The sequence below is a fragment of the Peromyscus maniculatus genome, chromosome X (assembly GCF_049852395.1).
Source record: "Peromyscus maniculatus bairdii isolate BWxNUB_F1_BW_parent chromosome X, HU_Pman_BW_mat_3.1, whole genome shotgun sequence".
NCBI classification, from domain to species: Eukaryota; Metazoa; Chordata; class Mammalia; order Rodentia; family Cricetidae; genus Peromyscus; species Peromyscus maniculatus.
The window spans coordinates 19,583,727-19,594,885 of NC_134875.1; positions in this window are offsets into that span (position 1 = coordinate 19,583,727).

Below are 11,159 nucleotides of genomic sequence, written 5' to 3' on the forward strand. Positions count from 1 at the left end.
CTTTACCTACCTAGAGACAGAAGCGGTCCCAGAGTGTCAAAGATCCAGAAGGATGAAGTGTGGTGGCTGTGGAGTTTAGTTCAGTCCCTCAGCTGCCAACTAGTATGAAATCAGGGCTATCACCTTAAGGAACCAGAGCTGAATGAACACCAGCTGGGGCGAGCTCCAGAGAGACAGCCAACCATCCAGATCTTTGGAGCTGGTGATGCCTCCCCACTGAGCTATGACACCACCTGGTCTCTTGACTTGTTAAATCCGTGAATTCTGTGGCCATTGTTACTCAGCAGTCTAGAATGAACGCAAGTGGTGCCTACCTGTTTTGCAGTCCCAACTGCAGCTCAGGACCCAGTTGTATTTCCTAGGCTCCTGGTTGTAAGGAGTGTTCCAGGAGTCCACAGATAAGAGAACAATGGTGTTCTCTTCTAAGCCCTAGATAGACTCAGCGGTTTTTTTTTTTTTTTTTTTTTTTTTTTTTTTGTCATAGAAGCAAATGGCAGTGACCAACTTGATCCCCAGACATGTAGGCCTACATATGGAGCTGGAGTTACATACAGGCTATTGCAAGCTGCCTGATGGGAATGCTGGGAACCCAACCCAGCAGGCCTTCTGCAAGAGCGGCGAGTCTTCTTACTGCTGAGTCACTTCTCAGGCCCGTCGTCATTTACTTACGAAATTGTAAACAATGCCATCTGATTGCAGGGCCACTTAGCTTCATAAACCTACTACACGTTAAAAGACTGATAGGAAGCAAACTGATAAAGGAGAATTGATTTACTGATAGTTCGGGCCAACCCAGAAAGAAAAATGCCTGGTTTCTCCAGCCTTCTCTAGTAGCACTGCTACAGTTTTATTGAAAAGTTGAAAGGAAATCAGAGAACTATGGATATGCTAATTTAGCTTGCAGAACTGTGTGAAATCCCTCAGCCTGGCCTTGCCCTCCCGCCCCCAGCTTGGATTCTTGGGGAAATTTTAACCCTTTAGGGACCATTGTTTTTCAGAGTCCCATTGCAGAAGGGTGGAGCAGAAACTGTCTCCTCATGTAAGATGCCCTGGTTTTGTAAAGATGCTTAAAATATGCTTGTAGAAGGGCTGGCACAGCAATTCCATTTGGGTTGCTGGTTTTGAGACAAGGTCTTGCTATAAACTCCAGGCCAAACTGAAACAAACCTTCCTGCTTTAATCTCCCAAGCACTGGGTGACTGATGGATTCACAACGCCCATGGTTGGGCGGACCTGGACACTTCCGCCTAGCCAGTTCCATGTCAAGATAGCTATTTCTGGGTCAAGGTGTTTCGCATGACCAGGATCTGTGACTTTGCATGGTTGTGTAAGAGCGCGCAATGCAGCCATGTGATCTACGCACATGCGTGGAGTTACGTCAACCTGTGCATGCCCAGCCTTTATAAGCCAGTGCCATATTCCCGGCTGCCTTCTTCTTCTCTACACACGTGTCTTTTCCACAGGCCTGGGCACTCATCTGTCCCTTTCATCTTAATAAAACTCTTGTTAGCGGAGTCTGTCATGTTTCGTGACATTTCCTTGCAGGGTAAGAGTACCGCAAAATAACTAACATCTGGTGCTGTGACTCGGATATGGAAGTGACTAAGATCCATACAAATAAGTTTACAATAATCAGGATGGCTCTTAAGCCAAAAAAAATCAGCCTACTGACAGATCTTCCAAAAGCTGTCCTAAAGCCATCAATCATCAGGAAAAAAAAATTCAGGACATGGAGTAAAATCCGTCTCTTGTTCTCCAGACCTCCCCGACTAAAACTTAAGCATCTGGAGAGCAAGGCTCCTGACCCCACAGGCAAAAGATTCATCTGTGGCATATAAGGTGTGCCAGGGAAGATATAAAAGCCCGAAAACAAAATTGCCAAGTGCTGGCACTCGCTGACTCCCAAAAGCTGTTGGGTCCCTGTTTTAAGTGAGGAAAAGGCCGTGGGCTAGTGAATGCCCTGCCAGGCCATCAACAGCCTTGTTAAAAGTGCCGCCTAGAAAGACAGAGTCAGCTGGCTGCCCCCAGGCACCAAGATGCATGGGTACATCAAGCTAAGACCTCTAGCAGACCTAGGCTTGGCTACAGACATGGCAGGGAACCTAGAACGCAGCAGGGAAGCGATCTGTTTCTTTCCTTCTGGGCACCAGAGCCACTGACTCAGTCCTGGGAGTTTTGGGATGCCACCTCTCCTTTATTGTTGGGTACAGAGGACAGCCTTACCACCTCACCTGATTTAATTGCACTTTCAGAGTTACTTAATGAAAAAAGATTTCCACCTAAAATAAGAGCTCATTGCTTTACTCCAGATCCACTGCCTGTGTTTCTCACGTGCATACAGACGGCCCTGATCTTTGTTTGTTTGCCTTGTCCCTAATTCCAAAAAATAAATTCTCATGTACCACAAGCCTTTCTCTTCCCAGTTCCCTGTTCTAACTCACTGTTCAGCTAACGGTACAGGACCACCACAGAACCGGAGTCCAGAGATTATCAATTAAGAAACTGTAACAGCTAAAAGGTATTTACATCCTCAGACCCAAAAGCATCTGGGCGCTACAAAAAGACTTTAATGTAAACATCTATTACTATGAGATGCTTTTAACAATTGATCACCTGTCTCCTAGATGCTGAACTAGTAAAGGAAACGGGTGCTTTAAAATAATCTGTCTCTGATAAAGCTTAACACGTTTCAAAATCCATAGGGACAGGCCAGATCTACCTCAGATAAATGTCAACATAAAATAATAATGATTCTTTTATCTCTCAAAGTTTTTTTCTGTGTCACCAGCATCTTGTCAAACAAAAAGTTCCTAGTCACAGCCACAGCCAAGAGGGATGCATGTCTCCAGAGCAAACGGATGACAGACAGCATCCCACAACGCCTGTCTACCTTGGAAAACTCCCCTTCTCCATTCCCCCCAGAGCCAACCAACATCCAAGAGTCAGCTGGAAGCAGTTTTTGTGAGGAATGATGCCCCTAGTCCCATCTACCTGCTTTTTTTTATAATAAGGGAAAGTCTGGGATGTAAGGATTTGGTCCTTCGATGGCTCCCAGCCTAAAAAATCGGGTGGGCCCTCTGTGCGCTCTCTGTCCCCTCTCCTCTCCTCTCCTTCCTCCCGTCGGCCATCTCCCCCCCTTGGCCCCTCTCTCTTCCTCCCCTGCCCCATGTCTCCCTCTGTCCCCTCTCCTTTCCACTCCTTCCTCCCATCGGCCATGCCCCCCCCCCCCCCGCCCCGCCTCGGCCCCTCTCTCTTCCTCCCCTGCCCCGTGTCTCCCTCTGTCTCTCTCTCTGTCTCTCTTTCTCCCCCCTCACCCAATAAAGCTCTAAAAAGGTAACCATGGCTATGATTCTTTTAATCAGCACGCTCCTCTGCCGGCATGGCCGCCGTGGGCGGCGACCAGCCAGGAAGGGCAGCGCCACAGCATAACCAACAGTGACAGTTTTTTCGAGGTGCTCTTGCCCCCAAGGAAAAACCACAAAACACGACAGAATCCACTAACAAGAGTTTTATCAAGACAAAGAGAAAGGGATAGATGTGATCAGACCTGTGGAAGGACACATAAGAGAAAGAGGCCGGGGGAACATGGGGCCCATGCCCCGTGGCTGTGTGGTCATAATTGCGTGGTGTGACTATGTGATCTATGTACATGTGTGGAGTAGCGGATGAGTGGGTTGGGGCATTGTTTCTCCCAAAAACTGCTTCCAGCTGACTTGGTGGGCATCGGTTGGCTCTTGGGGGGAATAGGGAGGGGAGCTTCTGAAGTCCTGGGATGATGGGCTGTCTGTCGTCCATTTCCCTGGAATTGTCCATCCTTTGTGGCTCAGAACTTTTGGCTGACAGGATACTGGTGACACAGAAAAAACTTATAGAGAAAAGAATCATTATTATTTTATTTTATTTGGAGTGTTCCCAGACCAGGGGAGCTGACACTTATCTGAAGTAGATCCGGGCTGTCCAGATGGATTTAAGCTGGTTTCTGGGGCTTGGGAAAAATTTTGAACATGTTAAGAAGCAGCCATGAGAAAATTAGTGACCACTGTGGTATTTAGTACTCTGCTTAATTTTTACCTGAGACAAGTTTTATTAGAGGTAGTTTTTTTAAGGCACCTGTTTCCTTTATTAGTTTAGCATTCAGGAGACACAGGCAATCGATTGCTGAGAGCATTCAACAGTGATAGACTGTTACATTAGAGTCTGTTTTTGCAGAACCCAGACACTTTTGGGTCTGGGAATGTAAATAACTTTTGACTATTACTGTTTTTGTTTTGTTTTGTTTTTTCCTTACCTCCTGGATATTTTTGATGGTCCTTTTGCATCTGGCTCTTTGTGGCCCTCATTAGGAAAGGAAGAGCTTTGGGGGTGATACCTCATTTGTCTGGAATTGGTGACAAGGCAGTGGATCCTGATGTCCTCTGGAGCTTGAGAGCACAGGGCCCTTTCTGTGTCGCTGTATATGAAGAGAGATTTTTCTGGGATGAAGGTGAGTTAAAAGGTTTCAGATGAGACAGGTGGACCCAGCGAGGAAAGCCCTCGAGTTTAGCAGCTGTAGGGGTCACAAGAATTACCTAGAAGGGTCCCTGCCACTTAGGGGAAAGGGATGAAGGGCATTGGCCTAGAGGGGAAAGAAGAACCTGATCCCCATTGTGGATTGAAGGTGGGCAAGGATTGTCACATGACTGAGGTAAGGAACGGTCTGCAGTTCCACAGGATAGACCTTAGGTGACACAGCAGGTGAGTTAACAGGCTATCTGGAACAGTTGGAGGGTTGGTTAGAAGACCTGGTGTTAGAACTGGCCTTCCATACATTAGTTCAAACGGAGATATTGAAAGAGGCTTTTTAGGAAGAGCCCTGAGCCTGAGGAGATCTAGAGGCAATAATCTTACCCAGACAAGGTGAAGTTCCTGTGACATCTTAGTAAGAATAGATTTTAAAGACGGGTTGGTATGCTCCACCTTTCCTGAGGATTGAGGACAGTATGGGATATGAAAATGCCAAGGAATGTTAAGAGCCTTAGTTAGTGTCTGGGAAATCTGAGAGGTGAACTCTAGGCCATTGTCAAACTGAAGAGAAGCAGGAACCCCAAACCAAGGAATAATTTCTCAGAGAAGGAGATCTGCAACTATCTGAGCCTGCTTATTAGAAACTGGGTATGCCTCCCCCCAAATTGAAAATAAGTCCACCATCATGAGGAGATATTTAACTTTCCTGACGGTGGGCATATAGGTAAAATCGAGCTGCCAGAAGGTCCCTGGAAGGGAACCTCTAGCCTGGTGGGTGGGAAAAGGTTGACTTCTGTACTTGGTATTGGGATCTGTTTTTTGGCAGATCTCACAAGAGGCAGTAATAGTTCTTAAGAACTGTAAATCCTCAGAGGTGGGCTGCAGGTGGGCTTTTACGAATTGAGACAGAGCAAGACTATTAGGGTGAAAGAGCTGGTGTAGATAGGAAAGAATTTGCCTAGTGTCAGGGGTTCCCTGTGAGGGTGTGAGCTGCACTGTATAGATTCATTGTGGTTGGGGTGGGACTTGGCCCTGAAGGGCCGCTGTCCTGGCTGCATGGTCAGCCCAGTTGTTTCCCCTAGAGATGATGGAGCTCGGTCTGATGAGATCTATAGCCTTGGGGAGGTGGGAAGCCTTTAGCATGGCCATTATTTGGCCTGAGTTAGATATAGATTCCCCCCTTTTGTTGTGAGGAGGCCACGCTCCCTCCAAATTGCAGCATGGGTCAGGAGGATATGAAAAGCATATTTGGAGTCTATGTAAACATTTAGAGATTGTCCCTGTGCCAATTGGAAGGCATGGGTGAGAGCTATCAACTCAGCTTTTTGCTTAGTGGTGTGTGTGGGTAATGCCTGTGCTTCTATTACCTCAGTATCTGACACTATGGTATAACCTGCTTTATGGGTCCCTTCATATAAAAAGGAGCTGCCATCTGTGTACCAGGTATAAGTAGCCTGAGGCAATGTGCCCTCCTGTATGTGTGAAGGGTAAGGTAACAGTTACTCTAAGGTTTCAATGAAGGAATGAGAAGAAGAATAGTCAGCATTAGGTTAAGGGAGGAGGCTTGAAATATTAAGGGGTGGACAGGTCTGGAAAGTAAGTGTGGCATCCTCTAGTAATGCCACCTGGAGAGAAAGAACCTGGAAAGGAGGTAAAGTTTGTAAGCCTTTATAGGTTAAGAGATGGGACAGGTTATGGTGAGAGAAGACAGTGATAGGTGACCCAAAGGTTAGCTTCTTAGATTCCCGAATGAGGAGCTCAGCAGCTGTCAAGGCATGGATGCAAGGTGCCCAGCTCTGACTGGTAAGGTCTAGCTTCTTTGATAGATATGCTACAGGTGCAAAAGAGGGCCCTAGGGTCCCCAGGGCAAATCCCTCCTTCTCTGCTACATAGAGGGAGAAGAGACGGGTTAGGTCTAGGAGGTGAAGTGCTGGGGCCTGGAGAAGAGCCTGTTGGAGTTTCTGGAAAGGTTTAGTAACAGGGTGAAGGAGGGGTTCATGTGTGGAGCCCTGAGTTGCCTCATATAAGAGGTGAGCAAGGAGAGAAAAAGACGGAACCCAAGACTGTAGGAAACCAGCTATTCCTAGGAAAGACAGAATCTCCTGTTCAGTAGAAGGGACTGTAAGAGACTGGATTAGATGCTTTCTATCTGCAGTAATAGCCTTGTGAGTTGGAGTAATGGATAGACCTAAATAGGTGACCTGGGGAGTTGACAGCTGAACTTTAGAAGGTGATATTCCGTAACCTCAGCTGGATAAGAAATTTAGGAGAGCAGAGGTGTTAGTGTGGCTAACCTATAAGGACCGGCTACAGAGTAAAATATCATCTACATACTGTATTAGCTTAGAACCAGGGAGAGACAGAGAAAGCAGGTCAGAGGCCAGAGCCTGACCAAATAGGTGTGGACTGTCCCTGAATCCTTGTGGCAGAACAGTCTAGGTCAACTCTGTGGACAGATGAGTGTCAGGGTCAGTCCAGGTGAAAGCAAAGATATTTGGAGACTGAGGACTGAGAAGAATAGAAAAGAAGGTGTCTTTGAGATCTAGAACTGAGAAGTGAGAGGTTCCTGATGGGACAGTGGACAGGATAGTATAAGGGTTAGGCACTACCGGATGAAGAAGGACCACTGCAGAGTTAATGAGCTGGAAGTCTTGAACCAGGCGGTAGGTTCCATTAGACTTTTTAACTGCAAGTGTGGGGGTGTCGAAAGGTGAAGGAATTGGGCAGAGCAGATTTTTCCTGAGAAGGTCAGAAATGATAGGCTTAAGTCCTCATAGGCTCTGGAGTGAGAGAGGGTACTGAGCTTGGGTGATATATCTGGTAGGGTCCTGTAGATGGATAGTAATAGGCTGATGGTGCCTAGTGATAGAAGGGTTCTGGGTTTCCCAGATTTTTGGGTCTACCTGAGAGGCTGGCAAGGGAAAGGAACTGTTAGAGTCAGTAGGGTGGGTGGCTAGGAGAAGAAGAGGAGCTGCTGGTGAGTCTGGGGTGAGGTGAATGTGGGGAGCAAATGAAATGGATGCTCCTACCTTAGCTAGAAAATCCCTTCCCATTAAGTAACCCTCAAAGTACAATTAAATTTGGTGAGGTGGTTAAGGCTGTCCTCCCTACCCCGACAATAGGGAGATGAGAAGGAGAAGTAGGCCCCTAAAACTCTCTCAGGACAGAATAGGTAGCTCCGGTGTCCAGAAGGAAGGAGATGGGGCGCCCAGTTATTATTATCACTACCCTGGGTCCCCTGTATGAGATGGGAGTGGCCAGGGTGGGAATCGGGCAGCATCAGTCGTCGCTGTAGGCCAAGCCTGGAAAGTCAGCTGGAGGGTGGTCTTCATCTGGTGTTCCTATGCCACTAGGTGCAATAGGACTGTCAGCTGACCAGTGACCCTTTTGGCAACATTTGGGGCAAGGCCTTATTGGTGCCCTCCACGGGGTGATGGTGCAAGCCTGGGCACAATGGCCTTCTTTCCTGCATTTGAAATAGGGACCTGGTGGCTTTTGGAGAGCCGGATGGACAACATTCGCCAGCATCTGGCAGTTTCTTTTTGGGCTTTTTCATCTCTCCCATGGTATACCTTAAATGCCACCGCTAACACTTCTGCCTGTGGGGTCAGCGGGACTTTCTCTAAGTGTTCATAAGTTTTACCCTTATGTCGGGGAAGCTCTGTGAGACAAAGTGGGTCATAAGGATCTGTGTGCCCTCAGGGCTTTCAAGATCTAGCATAGTATACTGAATGAGGGCCTTAGTGAGCCATTCTAAGAGATGAGACAGATTTTCGTCCTAATCTTGAATTATCATTTTTAGTTTTTCATAGTTTACTGGTTTTAGGGCAGCCTTACAGAGGCCTGCCAAGAGGCAGGTAATAAACCTTTCCCTGGCTAGAGACCCGCCATGTGGGGTGTTATAATCCCAATGTGGGTCCTGATCAGGAACCGCCTCAGCCCCTGGAGGGTGTACAGGGTTAGTTTGGTGAACCTCATCTGCATGTGTCCTAGCCTGCTCCCAAACCTGCCTGTACTCCTCGGAAATAGATTATTAGTAAGTATCATATATACGTCATGAAAGGTGAGACTATAAGATTGAGTAATATATTGAAATTGTTTAATAAAGGAAGCAGAATTAGAGGTATAAGAACCCAGTTTTTTTTCTATTTGAGAGAGTTCTGTGAGAGAGAATGGGACATGGACCTTGACCAGTCCACCTACTCTGGCCACCTTTTGCAAAGGGAGAATGGTTGGTGGGTTTGAATGGCTGGGTCAGGCCCTTTAGCAGTCTGAGAGCGGGTAGCAGGAGGCGTAAAGGGTGGAGCCAGAGCCGGGCCTTTGGAAATGCCTGCTGTTGAAGAGGAGGAGGAAGCCAGAGGAGGAGCCGAAGGTACCAGCGCCCTGGGGGCAGGAGTGGGAGCGGAAAGTGTTTGCAGGATTCAGAGCTAGAAGTTCTGGAGTCAGGGAATCATCCAGTTCAGGCATAGCTAAGAGCATATGGGCAGGAGAGAAGGAATTCAGAAAAGGTGGTTTAGAACTCAGATAGAAAAAAAGCTATGATATAGGGCAACGCTTTCCTTTTGCCTGTTCACTGGCAGAAGTTAGATAATTCCTGTAAAATATCGGGATCTAAGAAACCTCTCGGCAGCCATTTTTTGTTATTGTCTAAGGCATATTTGGGTCATCTCTTAGTACAGAGATGGACGATCTTAGGAAGCTTTAAGCAAGGCATTAAGGTGAGAGGTTTTAAAGCTTCAAGAAATCATCCTAGGGGAGAGGTGGGACTGATGGGATTGGAAGCCTTATTTCCCATTTAGGCAGCAGAGAGGCAAAAATAAATAAATAAATAAATAAATAAATAAATAAATAAATAAATAAATAAATAAATAAAAACAAACGTGATCCCAAGCCAAGGCCCCAGGCGTCCCTAAGGCTAAGGATGAATCTGTACCAGGTACAAGCCACCAGACGTCTCATCAGACGTAAGGTGGGGGCCTAAGTCCTGTGAAGGCAAGGACTCCCCAGGAGTCCAACAGCACTCACCACTTCATCAAGCAAGAAAAATGTGTCGGCCTTACACAGCTTGAAGATGCACGACGGGGGTCCGACTGCGAGAATTGTATCTCAAACTTCAGACATGGGAGATGGCTAGAAATTTTAGCCTGCGATAGGGACCAACCGTAGCCAGTGAAGACCATGGTCCGGGGTACCCCCAGTTTCAAGGATACTAGAGGGATGCCAGATGCTCAACAGTCATTCCCACAGATCCAGAAGACTGTTTACACTGACTGAAAAGTGGGGGACTCACCAAATGAAGTAGCTGGTGTTGTGTGTAGGATCCCACGGCCAGGCAAATGGACAGTGGGCTGTCGTGGATGGAGCAGACTCTCCTGGTACAGGTTTCCAGGCACAAAGCATCCGGAAGGGTCTGTTGAGTCAACAGCACCAAATTATGGTTTTTTAGTGGCGCTCTTATCCCCAAGGAAAAATCATAAAACATGACAGATAAAGAGAAAGGGATGGATGTGATCAGGCCTGTGGAAGGACATGTGTGAGAAAGAGGGCGGGGGAACATGGAGCCCATCTTTTAAGGGCCAGCTTGCACCTGTGCACACAGGCCTGTGTGGCTACTCCACGCATGTGCATAGATTACATGGTCATGCTGCACGATTATGCGACCACACAGCCATGGGGCATGGGTTACACAGAACATATGACCTGGAAATGACTAGGCGGAGATGACTAAGTGTCCCACCGGGCACGCACGACCATGGGGGTGTGGTTGGAATTCCTATCACTGGGACTATCAACAAGAACCACGACGCCCCATGTAAACTAGTTTCCATCCTGACACTTTCGTCCTTGTCTCTGGACAGTTTACCTGAAGGTTGGTTATTCCAGCATCAGTGGAGAAGGTAGGTGATGCAACAATAAACCCTTCTTCAGGAGGAAGCAAACGCTACTTGTTCCTTGAATTGCCTTATATGGGCTACCTTTTGGAAAGTGTCATCTACTTTAAGGGTGAGGATCATCCCACCCCTACCACAGTGAATCCTCTCTGGGAAATGCCCTCACCAGCAGGCCAAGAGTTTCCTAGGCAATTCTAAATCCTGTCCACTGACAACAAGAGCAACCATCATATTTTCATGTTAGACTCACATGACTTTAAGTTTTCATAATGTTTAGGTAAAATTCAGATATATCTCTCTACACATCTCTTGTCAGATATGTAGGGTATTAAATGTACTGGGATCACATTAAAAGAAGAGCACTTTATATGGTGGTCATTACAAGGCTAAAATAAAACAGATAGTTAAAAATGAGCCCTGCCTTTGTTAGGACCCAGATTCCCAAATAGTCAAAACTTGACAAATTCAGAAGAAAGCATAATCTTATCTTAGCTGATTGAGATGATTTAATGGGTAAAGATGTCTGCCAGCAAACCTGAGTACCTGAGTATGATCCCCCAGGCTGAAACGGGGAAGGAGAGAACCAATGCCCACAGGTTGTCCTCTGACTTCCCTATATGTACTGTGGCACATATACATGCATACACACAAATAAATGCAATGATAGAAGAAGGAAAGCTTCATTGTGCCAGCGAGATGTCTCCTAGGGTAAAAGTACTTGCTGTATAAGCTTGCTCATCTGAGTTGTACGGGTCCCATTCTAGA